Source organism: Catharus ustulatus, chromosome Z, assembly GCF_009819885.2.
Source record: "Catharus ustulatus isolate bCatUst1 chromosome Z, bCatUst1.pri.v2, whole genome shotgun sequence".
Classification (NCBI taxonomy): domain Eukaryota; kingdom Metazoa; phylum Chordata; class Aves; order Passeriformes; family Turdidae; genus Catharus; species Catharus ustulatus.
The window spans coordinates 35,200,737-35,226,468 of record NC_046262.2 but is presented as its reverse complement, the minus strand read 5'-3'; the positions used below and the strand labels follow the sequence as shown (position 1 = coordinate 35,226,468).

The 25,732-nt window shown below is 41.1% G+C and overlaps 1 protein-coding gene across 6 annotated transcripts in view; it reads left to right on the top strand.

Annotated features, from left to right (window-relative positions):
• The first annotated feature begins 13,778 nt into the window (after positions 1-13,778).
• Positions 13,779-25,732, top strand: part of PIP5K1B (phosphatidylinositol-4-phosphate 5-kinase type 1 beta) — a 103,600-nt gene continuing 91,646 nt past the window's right edge. For 2 of the 6 annotated variants that reach the window (XM_033086367.1, XM_033086361.1), the window contains exons 1-3: positions 13,902-14,002; positions 17,480-17,667; positions 18,179-18,271. The gene's annotated coding sequence lies outside the window, so the exon portion shown is untranslated. The other 4 variants (XM_033086364.1, XM_033086366.1, XM_033086363.2 and 1 more) reach the window with 4 other exon arrangements.

The following is a 25,732-nucleotide window of genomic DNA, read 5'->3' as shown; positions in this document are numbered from 1 at the left end:
CGGGGAGAGAAGAGGGAGAGCTCTCTCCTTCCCTCCTCTGCCGCAGCCCGGGGGAGAGACGGGGGGGCCCATTGCCGCGGCTCGGGGAGGAGTGGGGGCCCTGTACTGCCATCGCCGCAGCTCGGGGAGGAGCGGGGGCCCCGTACTGCCATCGCCGCAGCTCGGGGAGGAGGCAGGGTGCTCCGTCCCCACCCGCCTCCGCCGCCGCAGGAGCAGGGGGGGCTCTGTCCCTGCCTGCCACTGCGGGGCAGCGCTGGGCCAGGGCGAGCGAGCCCAGAGGCGGCGGCCAGCCCCGAGCGGCCCCACCGAGCGGCAGCGCCGAGCTCAGCCACCTGGCCCCGTCAGCAGCCCCTAGCGGGCCGAGCCTGCACAGCCCGAGCCGAGCCAGTAAACCCCGCCCTGCCGCAGTTCTGTTACTAATTGGCAACTTTGTTGCACATGGGTCCTCGCTGCGAACGACAGAGCGGCTTATACTCAGGTGCGGCTTATTTATGGACAAAGAACGAAATGTTTGCCAACACCCAGAGATGCCGCTCATACTCAGTGCGGCTTGTATTTGTGAAATTACTGTAATTTCATGACCATAAGGCACACCGGATTATAAGGCGCACTTCTAGGTGTTGGCAAATTTCTGAACTTTCGCCGATATATAAGGCGCACCGGACTATAAGGCGCACTTTATTTTGCAGCGAGGATCTGCCCCCAGGTCCCCCTGCGCGGTTGCTGGCCAAGGCCCCTCCTCCACCCGGCAGCCACGGGGCCCCAGGCCCGCCTGCACCCGGCAGCCATGGGCCCACGGCCCCACCTTCACCTGGCAGCCATGGCCCTGCCGGCTCCCCCCCGTGGCTCGCGGCTCGCACTTCCGGGTTGGCAAATTTCTGAATTTTGTCCATTATATAAGGCGCACCGGACTACACGGCACACTTCTGGGTTTGGGCCAAAATTTTAGTCAAAAGGGTGTGCCTTATAGTAGTGAAATTACTGTAACTTCTTTGTGGCTCAGTAGCTCACAAGCATCCCAAACAAATAACAGCTTTAGATTACTATGTGAATGGAGGCTAGTTGTGCTTATTCTGATTCTTCCTATTATGATGCTGAGCGACAAACTCCCAATCCTTTGTTAATTTAAAATGATCAGTTCACTACTTAGAAGAATTAAATCCTTCAGGGTGATACCTCTGTGGCAGGGGTATACAGGGACACAGTATTCTGACTATTTAACATGTCATTTTTATGTAACTAAACAAATAATTCTACTTCTGGCTGTGTAAAGCCAGTAAGTACATTTAATTCTAGACATCAAATAATAACAATTCAGATTCAACATTGTTTTCTGAAATTGTATCAAATGGAAACTTGCTGAGGGATTAAACAACAATCTTGTAAGTTTAGCCATCAAATTTATATGATGACTACTATCAGTCACAGAAGAGAATCGGGGATGGAAGAAAATAAATGTATAGATTACAGTAATCAGAGTCCTTATTTCTGCATTCAAGACTTTCAGCTGTGACAAACTGTAACAAGCATCTATGTTGGATTTTACAATTGAGTCTCTGGTTTGCCTTAAAGAGACAAAAAAACCCCTTGGACAAGACACTCAGCAACAAAAAAAATCTAGATCAAAATTATCATAACTTAGGTTTGCTGTATTTATATTATAGGTTTGCTATTTTTGCAGAATTCAATTTTCTTTTGGGTTTGATCCCACCAAAATAATTGAGGGTTTTGCTATCTGTTGTAACAATAGAACTATGACCAAATCCTTAGTGGCCTAAAAATCATCAAGGAGAAAAACTTTTCAGTCCTTCCTAATCTTTATTTTTTTAAAGTTATTTCTGTCTTGCAGTAAGTGCTGTTGCACATAAGATTGCTCCAGTTATAACCCCTTAGAAGATTGCTAAAAATCTTGAAACACATTGGTTTTGTTGAGCCAGACTCTCAATGAATTTGTAAGTATGCCAAATGGGAACTGTCACCGAAAGCATTCTACCCACCAAATTGCTGACTCAAATATGTTAGATTGCACTATGGGTATGATAAAGAAATATTTTTATTTAATATGGTGATGCAATTCAAACACAGTTTGAAGAAGGGGGTTTTACAATTTATTACAGTAATTTCACAATCATTGTGAAAATAAAACCATGTAAAGGGTAAGGCTGGAATGGACCACAGTGGGTCATCTGGTCCAGCCTCCCTGCTCAAGCAGGTTCATCCCAGAACACATGGCATTGGATCATGTCCAGATGGTTCTTGAATGTCTTGAGTGAGGGAGACTTCACAGCCTCTCCAGGTAATCTGTGCCAGAGCTTGATCACTGTGCAGTAAAAAAGTTTTCTCTCATGCTCAGGTGGAGCTTCCTGTGTGTCAGTTTGTGCTCATTGCTTTTTATGGTCTTGCCTGGCACAACTGAGCAGAGCCTGGATCTATCCACTGACACCCTCTCCTCAGATACTCACAGACATTGATGAGGTCCCCTCTCGGTCATCTCTGCTCAAGGCTGAATAGGCCCAGCTCCCTCAGCCTTTACTCCCAAAAGAGATGCTCCAGTCCTCTCATCATCTTTGTCATCCTCTGCTAGATCTGCTCCAGCATCTCCATGTCTATCTTGTCCTGAGCAGCCTGGGACTGGACACAGCACTCCAGAGCTGCCTCACCAGGGCTGAGTAGAGGGGCAGGATCACCTCCTGTGACCTGCTGGCAATGCTCTTCCCAGTGCACCCCAGGACACCACTGGCCCTCTTGTCACCAGGACACACTGCTGGCTCATGAACAGGTTGCTGTCCACTAATAACTAGTAACTAATAACTAATAGAGAGGCCAACAAAACAATCCAAAGCACTTAAGATGTTGCTTACTTCAGCATTACTTTTGAAACACAAAATTATCCTAAAGAGAAAAGGTTATGCCAACATTTAATTTACTAACACCAAGGTATGACTGGAAAACAAACTTTCTAAACATTTGTGTGCGTGTATTTTGATTTGATTTCTTTTTTTTTTTTTTTTTTGGAGGGGGGAGGGGGCAGGGCAGGGATACGAACAAATCTAATATTTACTACGTAGGTTCATAGTGGGAAAAAATACATGATAACAAATACAGTTTATATAGCTTATTTTTTACCTTTTCATTTCATAGGAATGAATATCATTCATCAGCTAGTTGACTGCCAAACTTGAAACCATCATAGAAACATGGGCATTGCTACCTTAAGAAACATAAATTGAAATTATAATTTGACATAATCTGAAAATTTCTCCTAAGAAACTTATCATCTTAAACACATTATAGCAAATTTGTAGATGACGAGTAAGACTAGATTCCTGTTGCCTTTGGCACTACCGAACTGAGAGGAAAATGTGTCATCCCATCTCTGAAAAAAACCAAACAAACCAGACCTAGTATTTAAATGGTTAGCAATTTAAGAGGAAGAAAATTTGGGATTTCAGTTTATGGAAACACTGAGCTGAAAGAAGTGAACTAACTTACAACCTCAGAACCTCCCCTTGCCCCCCAACTCCACATTCTGGTTTTCATTGCCTGGCAAGTATCTTTCAGATAACACACTGATAATCACCTACAAACGTAAAGATTGAATTTGAAGTTATCAGTTTTCCTACGGATTTCACCTGGGACAGTTGAATATGCAATTTATTTACTAGAACACCACAATAGGAAAACATCTGTTGTTTGGTATGTTAACTGCTACTGCTCTATCTAATGTTTTTATTATTAGAAGGTTAAATAGTTCTAAAGTTCTCTACAGATCTGGGGACACGATCAAAAATGCTGAAGAATCTAACCTAAGGTTAAGCACATCCCAAATGTTTAAATGATCAGTTTGGAGTCATCGTCCTGTCTTTATGAATGCCAAATCAGAGGAAGATAATGATATAGATTCTAGATTCTAGATTTTAGATTCTAGAGTCTAGATTCTAGATTATATAATATTCTATATTTAATATTTTATATTTTATGTATGTTTTATATATATATAAATAAAATACTACAAAATCAGCAATCCTATGTATGGAAAGCTGTGCTATGTTGAGCTTTAGGTTATGATGTTTCACTGCTGGGTCTCCTCCTGGGAAAAACAGGCACGCTGCATCATTGCTACTTGACTTCACAGCTGTTCTGGCAAGAGAGTCCTCTTTTTGCATTAATTCAGATTTTAGACAGTGCTAGGCATTTAGTAGCAGTAATTTTAAGACAAATTTTGTAAGCCTTTTCTTAAGTGGAAGCTTACAAGCTTCAATAGTGAAAGTAAGAATCATATGGGTTTCTGGTTATTTTTATCACTTTGAGAAAGAAAGTGAAATACTGACAGGAACTGTTTCCAAGTACAAAGTTCAAAAAAGGGAGTTACCATGAAAAAGTCCTCGGATATTTCCCATTTAGTCATTATTCACTGCTCCACCCACATAGCCAACACGGTTTATGAAGCTTAAGTGAAATACATAAACTTGCACACCCTTAACCTAACAGGGAATTGAATATCTAATGGAAGAAAAGTGTAGCATGTTGACCAGAGACATTGTAGAGTCTCCTGCACTGAAGATATTCCAAAACTGCCTGGACACCATCCAATGTGCTCTGGAGTGCCCCTGCTTGAGCAGGGAAGTCAGACTAGACGTTTCCCTGTAGTCTCTTCCAACACAACCCATTCTGTGACTCTGTGAACAGGCAAAAGACACATGAATCCATAACACTTCACTCTGAGAGACTGTATTTCTACAAGTCAAAACAAAATCTGAAATACCCGGTAATTGTTTATGGTTAAAAGGAGCACTCAAGGGAAAACTTTGGAGAATACAGGAATCAGCTGAAAAAAATAATGAGCATTAAGGATAGAAAAAGAATCAAAATGTACATGATTGCAAAACCTGAAATATTGATGATAAGCACAAAAATAACCCCAGTGATACAAGTTTTTCAAAGATCTTTTGAAGTATTTCTACTGATAATTAATTCTTCAGTGCTCTGTATGTGGGAGAGGTAGTGCAGTTTAGTTTTTAAAGACCTTTCTTCTGTTTGAAATTATTACAAAGATTAATTCATTTTCTATTTCATAAAAGCAGGTACAGCTTAAAAGAGAAAGCTCAAGAGTCTACAGGCATATATGATTAAAAGCCCAATATTATCTCACACTCGCTAAACATAGGCAAGATTTTGGTGATTGACACAAACAAGTGACACAACTATGATAATACTTACATATAATCTAGAATTCAAGTGTCCTTCTCCCCATGCTTGTGCACTATAGGAATCTGACTTCACCCCAACAAAAAGGTATTTTTCGAACTAGTCATGACAAAAGCTCTTTTATGAATTCAGACTTTAGCAAAGTGGTGGCAGCTCAGGAGCAAAGTTTGGATTGATCTTGATTATGCAGGATTATTATAGCTAATAATACCGCTTTTTTATCATGACAATCATATTCCTCCTAAATGATTGTAAGTATTGTGTGATGTATTCCTGCAGTCTTGTGCCTGGGGTTAGTGCTTGTTTCTGTGAGAAGTCCACAGCAAGTTAAATGGGAAATCAACTGTCTAGATGACTGAAACTCATCATATGTTAGTATGAAGCAGAAAATGTACCTCTCTGTGCTAACAAACTCAGTGACAGTTAGTCACTTCATTAGAAAAGAGTTTCTGTAAAAATAACCTTGCTTGAGGTATGCATGGATACCTTAATTCTCATTTGGCTGAGATTCTACATGTACTTTCAGGATTTACTGATTTGAAAGGTGAAAACCTAAGCAAAAAGACATTACCTACTACAACCAAGCCAGTAGCAAGTGAGAACACTCTATTATTTTATTTCTGTCTAGTTGAAGAAAGTTTAACACCTTGAACATACATATTGGTAAAAGAAACAGGGTTTGTGTTCCTTATGGATTTCTTAAAAAACTTTTGTCTCTTGCTGTCTTGGTTGCTCTTTTCTCCAGATAGTATAATTCACAATGAATGAAGGCAGGTTTTCTTTTAGTATGAAGAACTCAAATGAAGTTTGGAAAGCAAGAGCAATAACAAGAATGTGAGTGTAGTAAATTTTTTTTCAATAAATGCAGCAGGTTTCTAAATAGCCAGGTAATTTTACGTGAAGGACATCCAATTTTTAGACATATAGACCTCTTCACCATTAATTTTTCCTGTCTGCTTCTTCAAATTCATCTTTAATTTTGGACTACAGAGATTAATTGTAGTTGTAGATGTAAAAGAAACAAAATTTAATTTTTCCCTGCATTTCAATGTTTCTTTTCTCTAAAATTGTTCATAAACAGCATTTGAATACCAATAAACAGTGATAACATAGAAAAGCTCAGCTCATTTTCAGTCAAAAATGATACCATTATCTACAGAAAAACTAATGGGTTACAGAGAAAAATTTCTTCTGATAAAATCTAAACATAATCTAACATTTTAACATAATTAAATTCCAGTGTTTTTAGGAGATATCCCAATCAGAAGTATGGAAAAAGCTAGCAATTATGTCATGTGTGCAACTCAGGAACATATAATCAAAATTTTATTCATAGTTCTTTGATGACTTTTGCATAGGGACACTTTTTCAGCATCTTTGTCCCATTACTTTGAGGGTCTTATGTTCAGACACCAAGTTCTGAAGGCACAGAGATCACTGAATAATAGAACAATATCAAAAATTTTTGAAGCATCATCATAGTTGTCTCAGTAGAAGGTTTTCCAGATGCACAGTTTCAATGGATGGAGTCAAAAGAAGATTCAGACACTCTGAAACAAATCCTCCTGGATATGCTGGATAGAAGAGAGGAAGGAATTCTGTATTCTTACAAACTTGTTTCATGTCCCTCTGGCTTTGTCTGTTCTGCTATGCTTATTATTTTTATTCTTTCTTTTGCAGTTGGAAACAATTATTAGCATTTTTTTTTCTTTTTTTTTTTTAGCATTTTCCATAGATTTAGAAACAGTAGCTTGCTAACTACAGAACATTTACTTGATTGCCTACAAAGCCTAATGCAGCATCTCATGCAGAATTAGTGAGTACAATATGCCTACTTATCACGACTTAGACGTAGTGCTGAAAGACATTGCATTGGGAACTCCACCTACGTACGATTGCCCTTTGCCTGGGCTGATGGAGCTGCCTGTGCAACCCTGTTGTACCTGGTACCAGAGTCCCCTTCAGTGTATTTGCACAGCACCAGTAGTGCTGGGCCATGGAGACAGGAGATAGCCTATGGTGTACCAACACTTCCTCTCCAATATGATGATGTGATATAACAACAGAAAGAGAAATACACTTCAACCCTGGTTTTGTACAGCTATAAAGGAATGTGTCTGGAAGAAAAAAATCCATGTGGGCTTGGTCTCTACCTCTATCTAGTAGACGATATGTCTAATGATTTAGAACTTCTGTTTAGTTAGGGAATAAAGTCCTGGTAATAACTGATAAAGACCCACACTTTGAACATATTTCCGAAATAAGTACATAGAACTTGCATGTAATTGCAAAAGCAATTTCATATTTTGAAATAGTAAGACATCATACTGGTATCTGAGCAATCCACTTCTGAATACTCTTAGAAACAGAATTTTCTTCCCCTCTGCCATACATGTAAGCACAGCTTTACCCACATGTACAGCTCAAGAGCAGGGTTTTATCAGTAAAATGGTGCCAACACCCACTGAAAATGCACTGCATCTCATGGTTAAGCTCTCTGATGTGAATCCTGAGCACATTTTTTCTCTAAAGATTAGATACTCTTTAAATAGAAAAACATAAAACAGTACTGAGAGGCTAAAAACGAATGATTCACTCTCAGAGAGAGCAGAGTCCCAAGCATGGGAGAAAGCATCTCTCTACATGGAAGATGTTGCAGTGGCATTAGACACCCCTGAAAGCCAGTCTTGCTCTGCCAGACAGTAAACTGGGAGTTTTATATTTTATTTTCACAGAAATACTCAGACCACTGTACTTCAATTCAGTGTCTTTAGGAGAAAACACAGCATTGAGAAGGAGAAAGCCACAAAAACCAGACAAAGTCTGCAGGGTGCATGCTACAGGCTAGTACCTGCTTTTAGTTGCTTGGTTGTTCGGTTTGTGTCATAATATGTTTTTTAGAATTTAAAGATGCGAACATATTTTCTAAGATTAATTTTCCAGATTACTTCAGATACGAAGCAGAATTCTTATATTCCAAATAATGCAACTTATTGTGAATTATAATGACTGTATAATTAGTGAACATGTAAAATCTTTATAAATGCAATCTCACTTTAAATCTGATAGTTTTTTAAAGAGGTGGGTTCAAATCATCCTTCTCTCTAAAACAATATTTCTACAGTCATTACACTGTTATTTTAAAGAGCATGAAACTAGAAGACTAATCAATAAAACATTCAGACAACATTTACTCTAACATTTTACTTATTTCTTTCCCTTCTCTGAACCAGCTTGCATCTATATATGCTAAGCAATAGAACTAGCAGGAAATGAAAGACCGAGGAATTCAGAATTTCTCGGTTACTGTTATTCCATGGCAATTTCTGGTGATTAGATCACTTCAGGCACATGCCCTGAGCTGAGAAACAGAATTGATGCCACCTAGTTTTGGACAGCTAGGGGAGCTCAACACTGTTTAGTTTTCAATTGAACATATGGCAAAACATAACAAATTAACTGCATGAACTCTGTATTCCCTCTGTTTGGCAGTGCTGGTTTTTAACTTATGTGGATGCTTCTCTCTCTCTCACCTTCAGAAAGGTTTTTACAATCTCTTTTGTCTCACATACAATTTCCTTTGCGGACCTGTCTTAGATTATGTAATTTTCTACAGGAAGACAGGAAATAGTGGCAACACTCAGACTGGAAGTCCTGTCTGCCAGTTGTCAGCATGGTCTGCAGCCTCACAGTTACAAAACAAATTTAAAAAAAGTACAGCTTATTGCAGAACAGCTCATTAAGCAGCACTAATGCAGGGATATACAGGTATATAAAAGGCTGGAGTCTTGAGTGAGGAATCCAGAAATACTGAATCCATTTGTAATTTTAGTTGTACTGGAAGCTGAAAGAAGTAATCCAGGGAGGACACAGTTTCCCATCTTTCAGAAAAGCATACCTGCTCTGCTTAGAATAATAATGCCAACAGTACAAGAATGATAGTTTTGTTCAATGGAAGAGATCAGGATGATAGATTTGTCAACTTGTAGACAAAATTTGTCTAAATGACTGTGGCTCACGAGAGTAGCTGTATGCAGAACTCTCTGATTTCTACAGCAAAACTGACTGCCTAGTTCTGCTCAGTTATCTACATTGCTTGCAGAGTAAAAAAAAAAAAAATGGAAAAAAAAACTGGGAGAGGGTAGGATGACAAAAGTTATCAGTTCTAAGATACCAAAAATTCATTATCATCTGAAAGCAGGCATCAGAACTCCAGGTAATCCCTATCAAAAAAGGTGTGTTTTCTTAAAAGTGTTCAGGACCCTTTTAAAAGGTCTCGTGTTCTGCTTTGTTTTCAGAAAAAAAAAAAATTCTGGATTAATGTTGACATTCTGATATAACTCACCTCTCCTTGATAGTATGTAAAAATAAAAATCTGTAATTACTAGAGAGGAAGGAGAAAACGTCCTCAGATATTCAGACAAATATAAGAAATTAATAAATTTTAATCCCCTGTAAAATGTATCCTTAATGAGCTTGCTCAATATTATTTTAATATATATCCTTTTATTGTATTCATAATCTGATCAAATCAGTAGAAGGGAAAATCGTGTGTTTCTGGCTTTTAATATAATCTTGCTTTCTTGTAGTGAGTGAAGAACATAGTAAAGAAAATTGCTTATTTTAATTAAGAGAAGAAATAGAAGTCTTTGTAGTTCTATACATTTATAGGGAAAAAAAAATCTTGCCAAATTAACATATCACAGGACTGTCTGTCTGGAAACAGCATGCTAAGTTTTACCTCCTGCATAAGTTATATTCTGGAGAGAGACTTTTGATGCAAAATGTTTCATTACCCACTGCTATTCAGAAAAGTCTAAGCAGCAGCTCTTACTGCATTTCCAGATTGCTAGAAATCCTTTCTGGTTTTTTTTTTTTTTTTTTTTTTTTTTTAAAGGCTGAAGAAAGTAGATCTTCCTATGTGTAACTTTACTACTTTCTTTCAAAAAATGGTCCATGCTTACTGGATATGTAAAACCAAAGAAAAGCAAACACGAAATTACTAATGTGGGCCTAAAACCTTATCTGTGCATATGCTGGACTCTGTACTCTGAACTTTCATAGTTAGTAGCTAAGATCAACACCTTTTTATGGATTTCAAGGCAAAAAAATTTACTTGTATTATCTGATCTCACTCCTCTGGTAGAGACAACTAGAAACTCTAGTATCCTGCAGTGACTGAGCACTCTGTACTGTCATCCTCATGCAAAAATTTTGACAAAGTGACGACGCAAAAAAAAAAAAGTTAAATATTCTACATTGTCAAAATGATCAAGCTGCAACTACTGATGACTTCATCAACATTCATCCCAGAGCTGTGCACCACTGGCTCTCCTGGTAGCATAAACTTGTTCTGGCTTAGACATGACATACAGTTAGGCTTCTCCCCACACCATCAAGAATGTAAGTTGTGCAGGTAAAAAAGGTAAAAAACTCATCAGCATCAAGTTATTTCCTATAAATTGTCTGAAAGAGTCTCAACCAGAAAAACGTATTTATACCAGATCATCACTCTGCCACAGTGTTTTTGATCTGGAACTACGAGTCTTAAAACTGACTTCAGTATACTGTTAATACGTGTCTTCAGACACACACATATAAAAATATATAATAGTACTTTTCCCATCTCAGATATTTTGTGGAATATAAACATTGCTATGGGATGTCATAAATGTTCTCTATATAAACATCATCAAACACATCAAAATGTGATTATACAAAGAAGAAAAATGTGTTTGACTACCGCCAAAGTGTCAGATTTTCTGCAAATACCTCACTAGCTTGTATGCTATAAGCAGCATAATATGGAATTCAGTATGGAATTTTGGCTGTGGAAAGAGCTAACATTCTTTAAGGTAGTTAGATTTGTGCTGGAAACAAGTGTTGATAACTTGGGGATGTTCTTGTTACTGCTGATCAGCATTTAGACAGCATCAAGGCCTTTATTGCTCCTCACAGGACCCCATCAACAAGATGCACAAGAAGTTGTGAGGGGACACAGTCGGGATCACTGACCCAAGGGATTCAATATACCATGGTGTAATACTTGGTGTATAAAGCTGGGGGAAGACCTGGGATATTGAGTGTGATTGTGTTTGTTTTCCCAAGTCAATGTTACACCTGTTGGAGCCCAGTTTTTCTGGGATAGTTTAACACTTGCCTGACCATGGGAAAAGAGTGCATTTCTTGTCTTGTCTTGCTTGCATGCATGGCTTTTGCTTTGCCTATTAAACTGTCCTTATCTCATCTCATGAGTTTTCTTACTTTTGCTTTCCCTCCCACTCCAAGGGTCAGTGAGTGAGGGGCGCTTTGTTGCCAGCTGGAGATAAACCATGACAAGGGCAATCTACTAAAATGATAATTGCAGAAAATTAGATTATAACAAGCAATCTACCGCCATAACTAGTGGCAACTCCTGTCATCTCTGTCTAGTTTTCTCACACCAGACCCCAGAGTGCTATGAGGAGACCCTGGGAGTGTGAGGAGAAAAACATAGTCATTGAGATTCATAATTTGTCATTTATTGAGAGTTTACTTATATCAATGTTTATTTTTAGCACTGTTACAGAGTATATGTAGGACTGAAATAAAAATATTCAGGTACCTGTTTGGTTCAGCACAAAGAAGAAACTTTTACTTTAGGATGCTTTTTCAAAAGTAGTCAGGAGTTCTGCCCGTTCTTGGAACAGGGCCTGGGACTTGGTATTCCCTGTTCATCATATATCACCAGTGTCACCACTATAAGCGATTCTTAAAAGTTCCTTTGCAAGTGTTTTGTAGAACAGTTTATGCTTGCCCATTGAGGTGGAATATAACATGAAGCAGTTCACTTTAAAAATTTGAAAGGAAATTTTGAGAAGCCTGACAGTATTAGATCATTCTTATCTTCCATTTTTCCATCTCAAAAATACTCATATAACCAGAAGCTAGCTAAAGCTGCAGATTCTGAATACATTAAAAAGAATGACATCCACTCTAAAGATTCAGAGCTGAGCCAGATGGTACATCTGACTGCAGTGTATATGAGCCACTGTACTCCTACTGCTGTGAAAAGCAGAAACTGAAGCATCAGAGGATGAAGCTAGTTTATCAGGAATCTCTCTTGAGGCTCTGACCTAGGGCAGCCACTGTCTCTAAGTGGCGTGACTATTGCACATAGGTTTGAGTAAACCTGTGATTAAGTTATTTTCTAAATACCATGGGAGATAAAAACCAGAGTGAAGTGAGTACCTTGAACAAAACAGAAGAAAAATGAAAGCATAACATTGAAAAGCTACGTTATTTCTTGTCTTAATACACAAGGGCACACAATAGTTCCTTCTGCACTTGGAATTCAACGGGCATGAGTCAGCCTGTCCGATATCAGCAATTACAGCTATAAATGCAGAGCTATTATGCACTCGGGTTGTGTAGCTTGGGAGTAGTCTATTCTACCAGGAACAAAAAGGTCTTGAGCAGCTTGGGGTTCTTAACCTCTCTCAAGCAGCTAGCGGGCAGTCAACTGTGCAGCCTTGCTTCACACAGCAGGAATTCAGCCCCAGCACTCTGCTCCCTGAGAAGAGCCCACGGCCTTGTAGGAGGGACATTCCTCTTGTATGCAGCAGTGTTGCACATGAAGTCTCAGTAACCTGCCATTTTCACCAGCAGGAAATCTTTGCACTTTTTTTTTCTTACAGCTTCCTTTCCACAGTCATTTATTTACACCGATTTATAGCCTTCCTCACTGTCCTCCTCCTCAATTCTTCCCCCTCAATTTCTCCAATTTTTTTCCTGAGGCCTGAAAAACTTAAATATCGAAAGTACATGCTGGGGGAATTTACAGTCTGGAATTTTTGCCTTCTCAGCATGGATGGGAATGACCAGGTGGATGCTGCCAGTGGCTATTCTTTTGTGGTCCTGCTCAGAGTGCATGTCTGCTGGTGGCTGGCCCAAAAGCAGTTCTACGCAAAAAGCAGAAATTGGAGCTCATATATGACAAATGAGGAGAGACAAAATGAGAGGCAAGGAAGGTGGCCCTCTGCTCCAGGCTGAACAGGGGCTGAAAACAGTGGCAAAGACTGGCTGAGAAAGCTGAAGGCTGCAGGAGAGAGGGTTGCGTGGAAATCTCGTAGCAACCTTCCAGTATCTGAAGGGGGCCTACAGAGAAGCCGGAGAGGAACTCTGTCAAGAAGAGAGATAACACGAAGAGTAACGGGTACAAATCGAAAGAGAGGAAGTGCAGTTAAGAAGAAATTTCTTAGTGTGAGCAGTGGAGCCAGAATCCCTCTGTCACAACAGGTGCCGTGACCCTCCGCGCACCACAGGGCCTCGCCCGGCCTCAGAGCGGCACGCAGCCCGGCTCAGCCCCTCGCAGCCGTGTCTCTGCGCACCCGGGACCACCGAACCCCACACCTCACCGGCCCCTGCCACAAACAAGCGCCCACAGCGCCCTCATCAGCAGGGCGAGGGGAAACGGCGGGGGCCGGGCGGGAGCTCTCTGGACGCCCACCCGGGAGCGGTGCCGCCGCCTCGTCCCCGGCACGGGCGGGAGGGAGGAGCAGTCCCGGGCACCGCCTCCCGCCGTCATCTGCCGCTGGAGGAGAAGGAGCGCGGCAGTGCCGGCCGGGGGCGGCAGGTCGGTGTCCTCCCCGGCCTGGGTGTGCTCGGCGGGGCGCCGGCGGCGAGGGCACGCCCCGCAGGAGCGGTCCCGGCCCAGCCGCGGGCAGCGCGGAGCTTGCCCTGCCCTGCCCTGCCCCGCCGTGTGTCCCCTGCTGCGGGCGCGACGTGCCCGGGGACTGCGGCGCGGGCTCTCCGGGTTTGTCTGATTATGTTTTTAGTGCTGTTCCGTTCGGCTCCAGGGAGAAGGGCTGGGGGAAGGCGGGCAGTGCAGGGCGGAGGCCGGCGGGGCCCGAGCCGGGCTGTGGCGGGTGCTGAGCCGCGCCGGGGCCGGTGGGTCCCTGTCCTCGCCGGGAGCCCCGCCGGCACCCGCGGCCTGAAGGACCGGCGGAAAACGTGGCTCGGTCCTGTGCTGAATGTGTGTGTGTGTCGGAGGGGTGTCTGTCCTCTGTCTGTCTTCGTTTTGGGAGTGGGGGGATTGCTGTGAACTTCCACGGACTTTTAAGTCTCTTAATTGTGGAATTGCAGCACTTTAAGGAAAAAGAGCACCCAACAGCATGTGGGGGAGTGGTGGCCGAGGCGCTGGCCATTCCGGGATTGAGCTCTGCTGCAGCTGAACGGGCTTTTCCAGGTGCACGCAGCCCATCCCTGTGGAGGTCCGGCTGTGCGCCGCAGAGAGCGGGGCTGCACTGAGACCTTTCTGCCCAAGACGCTGATTCTGTTGAATAGAGTCCGATAGCAGGAAAGTCTTTAAATGGTAAACTTACCTGTTAGTACCTAAAGTGACTTCTGTAAAGGAGCAATCTCTCCAATACCTTGCTTAGGTGATCAGAGGTTTTTGGGTTATCCTCTGCCCTCCTCGTTTCTCTTTAAAGCTGCTGCCTCTTAAAAGCTAAGCTACGGCACATGCTGTTGCTTAAGGAAAACTTGTTATCTCTCCCTAAGGAAATGTAAATATTCTTGTTTCATGTTGTTTCTGAAAGGATATTGCTTAAGGTGAAGAAACAGAGGGTTGTTCCGTCTATTTTGTTAGAGAATCGTGTGTTTATGTAGATGATTTGACACTAACGTTTGGAAAATGTAAGGTGAAGAGGGCTTAGATCAATGTTAAAGCCACAGAAATTGTTCTTAAAATGAACCGAACATAAGTGACATTGGCAGTTCTGAAATTTATTAATATATATTGTAGCACCCACTGACCTTTTTAATGTAGGAATGTAAATCTATAGAATGTTTATCTCGTGGTTTATTATGGTTTATTTTAACGAAGTTCATGAAATTATGTTTCAAAATCGTTCCAACTTCAAAGTGGGGAATACATATTCTGATGATTGCCTAGCGCAGTTGTTACGCTGATTCTTCCAAAACATAAATAATACCTATTTGTCACGTCTTTCTCCAATGAAATATTTTTTCCTACCTATAATGTACTGGGATTTTTCCTTATAGCCATTTCAAAACTGATCAGAAAAACTAAAATTGAACACAATTATTCAAATCTCTTTTGCTCTTAAGGATCAGAGTCTAATAATTTACTGGGGGAAAATAAAACAGGATTGTAAAAATCTTCCTCTTAATTATTTTTATTTTACTGTATTACATCTCTTTCCTTGATTCTTCTCTTCCTGCAATTGGATAAAATTGGGATTTGAAAATCGTATTCTAAGTTTAGGTGTTAATCCTTAAACCATTAAAAGCAGGAGGAGTTTCTTTCTCCATGTTCATTGGATGCTAGGTAAAGGCTGTCTTTAGTTATATATTTGGATATTCTTGATATCAGAAGAATGTAAGCATGTGTCTAAGAATTTTGCTCACACATTTAACTGTAGTAGGGTGCATTTGTGGAATAGTCTTGACTTCTCCCTTTCTTATCTGGCTTGTAGGGAACTAAAGGGATTCTCTTTTTACTTTTGCCACCAGTGGAATGGGCTAGAAACTATAAAAACTACTTTCTCTATGGTGATATAATGTGCTCCGTGTACTGTTGAGAATGTGCTTGTGGATTCTTCCAGTCCTGAACGTACTGTACCTAATCAGTGTGTTTGTATTCTGTGTAACCAAGGCACATTAGGTGTGTTGGCATTCTTGGCTACTTTAGAGTAGAAACTGACAACAACCTTTCCTTGGGCAGTTGGTTACAAGGCACTGCCTCCCCCTTTCCCCCCAGCTCACGTTTGGTTTTAATGGTAGATAAGAGCTGGCACAGCTTCCGTGCCCTTTTCAGCACCCTGCGCAATACAGTGCTGTGCTAGCAATTGCTGAGAGCCTGCCTAAAGATTTGTCTTACACAGTGATTGAAGAGTATATGCTTGTTGGTGTTGCAGTGACTGCTTTGGTTATGTGATCACCTGTGAGAAGGAGACCTGCTTAGTGGATGAGGGAAAGGCTGTGGATGTAGGCTACCTGGACTTTACTGAAACCTTTGATACTGTCTCCCACAGTATTCTCCTGAAAAAGCTGGCAACCTATGGCTTGTCCAGCTGCTCTGTCTGCTGGCTAAAACAGCTGGATCAATGGCTAGGCTAAGATAATGGCGGTAAATGGAATTACATCCAGCTGGTAGCTGGTCACAAGAGGTGCTTCCCAGGGCTCAGTAAATATTTAAGATTTTTATTGGTGATCTGGGTGAGAGGATCAAGTATACCATCAGTGAGTTTGCAAGCAACACCAAGTTGGCAGGAGTGTTGATCTGCTTGAGGGTAGAAAGGCTCTGCAGAGTGTTCTGGACAGGCTGGATTGATGGGAAAGGCCAGGGGTATGAGGTTCAACATGCCACGCCAGGTCCTGCGCTTCAACAGCTCCATCAAGTGCTACAGGCTCGTGCAGAGTGGTGGAAAGGGGTCCAATAGAAAAGGCCCTGGGGTTACTGGTTAACAGCAGCTGAACATGAGCCAGTGTGCCCAAGTAGCCAAGAAGGCCAGTGGATTGCTGGTCTGTACCAACAATGTGCTCCTGTACCCCACATTGGTGAGGCCAGGCTGAAATGAGGGTATACCCAAATGAGGGTCATTCTGTTCTCCCAGCTAACAAGCAATTGGGCAAGAGGAAAAGGCCTGAAGCTGCGCTAAGGGCAGTTTAGATAACGTATTAGGAAAAATTTCTGTGCTGGGAGGTTGATCAGATATTGGAAAAGAGCACCCAGGAGAGTAGTTGAGTCATCGTGCCTGGGTGCATTCAAAAGATGTGTAGACATGGATCAGTGGTGGACCTGGCAGAGTCAGGTTAACAGCTGGACTTGGTGACCTTAAGTGTCTTTTCCTGAATGATTCTATGATTCTACTGCTAGTAGATGCCATATTTAAGATTATTGTAAAGCTAAAAGGCAAACCTCAGTTATCAGGCAAAATAAAATGTGTATTTAGGAGCCTATCGATGAGTATGTTTTACTGATTAAAACCCCGTATTGCTTAATAGCAAACTCTGTGTAAGTTAACTGCAATGGAATGCTTTTTAAGTCTTTGCTGGCAGTCGCAAGCAGGATTGGGAACATGATCTTCATGTCTTTTCTACTGGACATTCTGCCATTCAGTGCTAGGTATAGTTTGGACTGTTTCCTCTCTAAGTGTAATTTGTATTTGAATCAGTTTTGTGCTGTCACTACTTGTTATGATTCAGAGAACTAATACTCTGAATTTTATTTCTTTAAATAGATCAAGTGTCTGATTTGTCATTGCAGATTCCTGCAGTGGTTATGTGGTCATGTGTGTTGTCTTATTCTTCACATTTGTAAAGTCCGGGAAAAGCTTTTTTTCCTCAGATGTGAGCAAGAACTTGAAGTCCTTCAGTGAGCTGGAAATTCTACTTTTTTATGTTCCCTCTTCATTCTTGAATTGTGACTAGAAAACCGTATCAACCTGTTGCAAGGTACAGTTTACCATTTTATTGTTATTTCCTCCTTGCAGTAAAGCTGGTCTGTTTTATTTGTCATGAGTGAAGTAGGAGGAAGTTGCAAGTGTTGCAAGTGCCTTGTTTATTTTCAATGTTGTCTAGACGTGCTTGTGTTTTGTATTTTGAAATATGAAATTTTTAGAAATTAAAAGTAGGAGTAAGCTTGCAGTAGTTTTTTTTCAGTGTGTCACGGTTATGATAATAAAAAACTGCATCATAATCAAAAAGTAAGTTACTTGGAACATTTTTTGTGGTACTGTGCATTTGCATCGTCATAGGATGCTTCTGTAAAGCAGGTGCTGGATGATGGCCATTTTATTAACTGTGCTCATTTTTGTTGCTAGATCTTTTAGCTCAAGATTCATGTATTTTGTGATTGTATGCCACCTGGCCAGCCCTGTTTTTGTACCCTTTGGTTTTTTACACTTGTTGCTGTAGTATTTAAATTCTGTGGATGGTGATGTACCTTTTAAAATTTCTCTTTAAGACCAGAGAATACACGTTACACACCCTGGAGCTGAGGCACAGAAGCTGGCAGATTAATTCAGCGCTGTATAAGAAAGTATGTGACCTGCTGTTGGTAAGATGATTTTTATTCTCTTCCAAAGGAGACCAGTTCATTGTGAATCATAAAACTCATCCTATGAAAAAAGGTATCAGGTTTCTGGAATCAGATTCCGCTTGGCTTCTTTTGTGCAAACTTAGGAGTTGGCAGTATTTTGTCAAGGAAAAATATAAATTGAAAAGTCTGTCTTGATGTCCTTTTGTGGAGCTTTCAGTTAATGATCACAATTATATTATACATTATGAACACAAATACAAAGATCCTTTGATTGCACAAATACTTAAAATCAGTACCCTTCAACAGTAGAAATCTTGGTGTAATTTGCAGCAGTTGACAGTTATTAAGCCTTGTTAATAACTCCAGAAACTTAACTGTGCCATTTGAACTGAAGAAAACTACTACCATTTAAGATTACAGCTTGGTGAGCACTGCAGTTTAATGAGATGTTGCTTCAGCACCAAACAAAGCTCACTAAAAATGCTACAACTGTTATGGCAGTTTGCCACTTTTTTGGCTGTGGTTGCAGAACTTTTGGTAAGGCTTTGTGATAATATTGGATCACTGAATGGATCTGAATTAAAAATAACTTTGCAAGAACAAGAGAAAACAATGTGAAGGGCAGCTGTCTTTCAACTCGCTCTTCAGCTGGGGCAATTTGCAGGTTCAACCCAGATTTGTGCGGTTGTGGTGTGCTGGAGGGGGTGTAAATGGCAGGGAAGAGGCATAAGAGAAATCGAGTTTGTAGGCTGAGACCTGATAGTTTCTCCTGCTCTTGAAAAGTTGATTATGTGAAATTGCTGTCAGTGTTCATTTAATCTAGTCAAGAGAGAAAGTTGTTGCTTGGTTTTAACTGCTTGGTGTTGCCTTGCCCCCAGCCTGAGTCCCACTTTCTGTGCCCATCAGGGCATTTTCTTCTCATTGCTGCTACTTTTACTACCCTGTAGCGAAGCTCATGGTCAGATGAGTGTCTGCCAAGGGAGTGAATGGACTGGATTCTCCTCACACTGTACACAGAGATTCCCATCCTTCACTATCTGGGAAAGTAATTTGCTTTTTTTCTCCTGGTGAGTTTGTTTTCACAAGAAGTTCTTGGCATGAGTACCAGTGTGAAGCAGCTAAATGCCAGAGGATATATCCATGCAACTCGATGATAGCTTAACTACAGGGGAGCTGCAGGCCAGACAATCTCACCTCTGTGCCCAGCAAAATTAGGGCATAGATTCTCTTGGGAATGTGCTTTGGTGCATAGAAAGTAAGGATATGCTTGGTGCTAGCCAACATGGCTTCATTAAGGACAATTGGTGCCAATTTGATTGTCTTTTCTATAATAGGGTTATAGAATTGATAGTTAAGAGACTACCTGACACCATCTACCTGGACTTACACAAAGCACTGCCACTGTTCCTTGTCTCTAAACAGGAGAAACATGGATTTGGCAGGTGAACCACTTGTTGGATAAGGAATTGACTGGATGGTCACACTCAAAGAGTTGTTGTCAGTGGCTCAGTGTCCAAGTGGAGAGCAGGGATGAGTGGCATCCTCAGGGGCTGGTTTGGAACCACAACTATTTAACAGCTTTGTTGGTGACAGGGACAGTGGGATGGAGTGCAGCCTCAGCAGCTGTGGTGACAACCAAGCTGTGTGGTGTCAACATGCTGGAGGGCAGGGACAGCATCCAGTGGGAGTGGGACAGGCCTGAGAACCTCTTGTGAATCTCATGAAGGTCGACAAGTCCAAGCGCAAGGTCCTGTATGTGGACTGTGGAATTCCAAGCACAAATACAGGCTGGGAGGAGAAGGGATGGAGAGCAGCCCTGGGGAGAAGGACTTGGAGTTCCTGGTTAATGAGAGGCTGGACATGACAGGGCAATGGGCTTTTGTAGCTGGAGACCCAACCACATCCTGGGCTGCATCCAAAGCAGCGTGGGCAGCAGGAGAGGGAGGGATTCTTCCCCTCTGCTCTGCTCTGGTGAGACCCCACCTGCAGTGCTGCATCCAGCCCAGGGGTCCCCAGGACAGGAAAGACATAGATCTGTTGGAGTGAGTCAGGAGGAGGGCCATGAAGATGATGTGGGGGCTGGAACAACTCTCTTATGAAGACAAGCTGAACAAGGTGGGAATGTTCAGCCTGAAAGAGAGAAGGTTCTGGGGAGACCTTAGAGCAGCCTTCCAGTACCTAAAGGGGGCATGAAATAGAGGTGGTGAGGGACCCTTGATGAGGTTATTTAGTGGTATGACAATGGCGAATGGCTTTAAACTGAAAGTGGGTACGTTTAGATTAGATATTACAAATCTTTACACTGAGAGAGTGGTGAGGCAGGGGAGCAGGTTGTTCAGAGATATAGTGGGTGGTCTGTCCCTGAAAGTGTTCAAGGCCAGGTTGGATGGGGCATTGAGCAACATGGTTTGGTAGAACGTGTCCCTGCTTGTAGCTAGTGGAGTTGGAACTAGATAGCATTTAAGAATGTTTTCAATCCAAACCATTCTGTGATTCTGTGGTTAACTGTAGGAGAGTGTGCCTGTCACTCTCCAGGTCTCAGTGTAGCTTTTCTCAACCATAGGAGCTGGGGAAGCAGGGAGATACCAGCAGCATTAACCTGATGGTGGTCCCACGTCTGTACTGAAGCTGGCAGCTTGTGCTGGCCTCTGGTCTGTGTCTGTCTGCAGCTCTTGCTGACTGGCATGTGTAGAAAAGTTTCCCAGTGCTGGAATGGCATTGCCATTTAGTTATGGAAAATCTTGGTAAGTCTCCTGCCATTAGCCACTGTGCCGTGAGAGCCAGCAAATGTTTGCTCTTGGATTCATTACAAGCTGTTTTTTCTTCCCCAAATCTAAGGCTGATTTTTTTTTCAGTTCCTGGAGAGGCGTAACTGAAAGAAATAGCACATCTCCACCTGTGGTTTGCTCATTATTAATGGCAGTAATAGGCTCACAGGCTGTATGCCAAATAGCCTTTTGTTCGTTTTTTGAAGATTTCTGCTGATCTCAGAGTGTTTTGTAGGGAAGTTTGTGATCTGCTGGCTTACAAAATTTGGGAAATGTGGGGTTTTTGTTTGTGTACCTTCCCTAACCCAAGCTGTAAAGTTTACATTTTTCAAAGGGAGCCAAGAAATTTGTGGGGCTCCTAGTAGAGCTATATTGAAAATCTTGAAAGGATGATTGAGCTAAATGGTAAGATTCTGGGCTTTCCTGGTTACTACTAAGATAACTTTCTGATGTCTGCAGATGTTCTCCACTTTTATACCTAGTAAAAGTCTTGGTCTTAATGTGTTGTGAGTCAGAGCTTTTTGACAAGAGCAATGTAGAACTCTGTCAAGGGATGAGTCAGCTGTACCATGATCCTTTGTCTTTAGCATCTGTTTCTCTTCCTGTAGGGTTTTACAAATTTGAGAAGACTTGCTACTGATTTGTCTGAATGTGAAAATATTTTTATATGCGTAGTTCTAACAAAACATTGCTAAGAAAATATGTAGTCCTATTCAGCCTTTTCTCTCCAGTATCTTTGCTGACCATATTAGAAGAGATTTATCTGATGATGGAGGAGTGCAAGTTGCCTTCTAGGTTGTTATAGAGGTTACCATGCAGTATAGTCTTTTGGAGTATGAGTCAGGGTAAAGATCACTATACCTTTACTCTCTTCACTGTGCAATGCATAATCAGCAGGTCCACACCTGCAGGTGCTGATTGGGATCTCTGTATTTCTTTGTGATTTGTTTTGAGATTCTTCACTGAGCAGAGGGGATGGTCTGGTGTGGAGATTGCCTCTTGCTCAAGTGACCCAGCTCCTGGTCACCAGGCTGCAGTGAGATTCAGTGGTGCTTCTGTGATTAAACAAGTAGCCTGCAAGGAAGTAGGCTCATGTGTCTTACCATAACGACAAAATCGACTTCCCAGCTTTTGCCAAAACTTATGTCTTTGCTTGATTTTGGGTGATGTGGAAGTCAGTATGGTTAACTGTCTAAGGTATTTGACAGTGCATAAAGGCTGGCACAAGAGAAGCCTTTGCGGGACTGGTACTTAAGCTCTTTACACTCCACTCAATTTTCAGGAAAAGAAACTTTCACATTCTGAATGGTAATGGAAGCTCCTGGGAGAGAACAGAGATGTCCACCAAGTTTAGTCACTTTGTTCAACATGAAAACAAAGGAAGTACTGTGTAGAGCTTTCTGGCTAGAAAACAGTAGATCTTCTCATGAGAGTCCACAGTTTCTGGTTTTGTTTTCAGTCCAAACATGATGTAACAAAGTCATCTTGTTAAATAATGATACTTGTATGTTTAATGTTATCAGTTTGTTTACACTAGTAACTTTTTTGCCAGCTATTCATAGATTGGTAGTAGGACTCTTAAGTAGTGCAATGGAAAAAGCATTATTATTTATTACTTAGGGCAGTAGAAATCTAGATTGGAAACGTACTTTGCTTGGAGGTTTTGCTGGGCTTTCCACTAGAAGTAGTTTTGAACTCTTGGGAATGTGAATGAGTAAGGATGATAGTCTTTCTGATCAGTTTTTCTGTGATGGATAGACTTCTGAAATTTGTGGTGCTGCTTGTATGCAGAGATATGGTGCTTCTGAGACTAATCTTCAGGCCTGTCAGTGTAATGATTCTTCGTGTATGCAGAAAGAGATGGCATTCTTAAAGCTGTGTCTGTTTTCTAGGCAGAAGAAGACACATAGGGTGTTATTACATGGGGCGCAAATAATGGAATCTAAGTATAAGATATTAAAGTTACCTAAAATTGAAGCAAAAATACCTGTGTAATTTTAAGAAATATTCTAATATTCTGATGTAACTAGACAAAACAATGGAAGTTTTAGTGTTGATAATGAGAAGGAGGTGTTTGAGACCTCTTCAATAAAACAATCCATCCAATCAGATGGTGGTCTTAATTGACAATGTGAATGGCAAATTGTTTCGGTATTACTGATATACATGCTAATTAAAAAAGATGTAAATATATTTTCAGAGCCAGGTCCAAGGAATTAGTAGTTTATAACTGTAAATATTTAGGTTAAGATGGTTCCCATACTACTTCTCATCTGAAATGTATTTCTTAGTCAAAGCCTTATGCTTAAATTTTTGGGGAAAAAAAAAATCCAGCAGTAGGAGGAGCGTCCTACTTGTTGACCTGCAAAGCTTTAATTAAGTCTTGGAGTATTGTAAACTGTCATCTCTGCTCTGTCCCAAGCTCTCTGTCAGGAATTATGTAGAACACGGGCAACTAATTTTGACCTGTCTGTGGAGAAATATTTTAATTGTCTGCATATGAAAGAGCAGATTCAGTACACTGTGATGTTCTCATGCAAAATAGCCAAGAAACATACAAGAGTCTAGCAGGACTGGGTGTTTTGTATGGCTGCCCCAGGCCTTTGTTTAGCATTTACAAGGTTGCTTCTCTTTCTGTAGGTTTCTCTATCCTGCTAGAGAACATACCAGGTTTTCTTGTATGTTTGTGTCTATCTAGGTGTGATTTGAGTTGTGTTTTTCATACACTTATGTTGGAGTCTGAAGTGTTACTGCTAACAGAAAGACCCCATCTAGGACTGTCTGTATTATTTGACTGCCTCTCTTTAGCAGAGTAGCAAAACTGGAAGCTTTGAGCAGAAAGTGAGTGCTTTGAGTAATCTACAGCCCTGCAATGAGGGCAGTGTCTCCATTTTTTCCTTCTTACCTCAGCAGACCAGGTTGTTATTATTGTTGTAATTATGTGAGCACAGGCCTTCCTGTTGTGCTGTTATTAACAAAAGTGAGCACAGACAGCTTCAGCATAAAGGAAGAAAAACACATATGAAACTACTCTTCAGAGTTACTGGTTCCCAGCTTGAGATCATTGCATTCTGCTACCAGCTGAACTGATCAATTCACTTCCTCTTTCGAGTAGCAACCCAGTAAGTCACAAAATTATTGCTCTGCTGGTAAGTATTCTGACTTTTCTTTATAGACTTGTTTCTAAAGGGGAATCTGTGACATGCACTTGTCTCACTCCTAATTTTAAAAGATACTCTACTTGCTGCGGGAAGGCTGATTTGTGTTGCAAGACAAATGTACAATGCAACACCAAGTAAGGAGATTGCTATCTCTGTGTTTCAGCAAGGTACATTAGCAATATTTTTGTACCGTATAAATAATTTAAAATGCTGTTTAAAACAGAAACAAGAGCCATTGTATGCTTAGTCTCTGGGAGCTCCAGTATCTAGATTTAACCGTATTTCTTTGGGCTCTGAAGTCTGTTGTACTAAAGCCCAAACAGAACATGTCTTAGATGTTACTGACTTCTGAGTTTATAAGTCTTTTCCTGCTTTTGATAAATGTTTGAACCTATCGAGCTTCTGTTTTGTGTGCTTTATGTCACAGAAGTTGGAGAAGGAGCTCTACATGGTAGAGGATTGATATATCAAACTGATCATCTGAGAGCAGTACTCTCTTTACCATAGTTTCTCCAGAGGAAATGTTGTCTTAGGATTCTTATAGTAATTGTGTTCTGTGGAACTCTTCTTTGAACTTGCTCAAGAAAGACTGCTGTAGTTTAAGTGTGTTTGTGATCAAACCATGATTTTGGTGCAGCCCCAAAACAATTGTGCATCATAGGAATATCCTACCTCCTATCTTTTGGTACTTGAATTGATTTACCTGTGATGTAATAATGATAATTTTTTAGCAGCTGTTTGACCATATGTGGAGGTCAATTATTAACTAGTAAGCAACCATGAACATAATATGCATGAACTATTACTTAGTGCTGTTACCTTTGTCGCTCATCTGGACTCCTTACACTTTGTGCATATACACTGCACAAACTATCTGCAATTCAAAGTTGCCCTTTGCGTCTTACCGCTGATGCCGGAAAGATTTTGCTTTTTATATATTTTCCATATATTTGCAACTCTGTAGACTAGTAGACAGTTATATAACTCCTTAACTAACTTTAGTACAGTCCTACCCCTTCATTTAGATTTTAGAACAATAAGCTAACCTTCCTGAAATCTTACTTAGTCTTGCCCCTACAGTGAACCAAGGACATCTCATTTTGTCCATGTATTATAGGCATAGTAAAAGTGTGGTTAGGAGCTGGGGATTTGGAGGGGGCTTAAATATGGGCAGAAGCAAAAGTGAGTGGATTACTTAATTAACTATTCTTCTAATTCAATGATTTCTGTTAAGTATGCTAATTTTTTTAACTTGTAAAATTGTCAGGGTGCTGTATTACGTGTGCATTTCACCATACTTGCACCATGAAGGACCTTCATTAAAAGTAACCACTTTTTATCATCTTTATATTGTTTGGCTTGTGATTTTATGATTTTAGGCATCACCTCTTGGATCACAGTTCCAAGTTTGGTATGAAGTGACTATCTGTGACAGCAGAAATTTGAACCCTGATGAAGACCCTTTTGTGTGATCCCACTGTTGGTGTTCCCTTTGTTGGTTTGCTGTACAGGCTTATTCTCATCCACACTCTGACCATCTGAGATGTGTA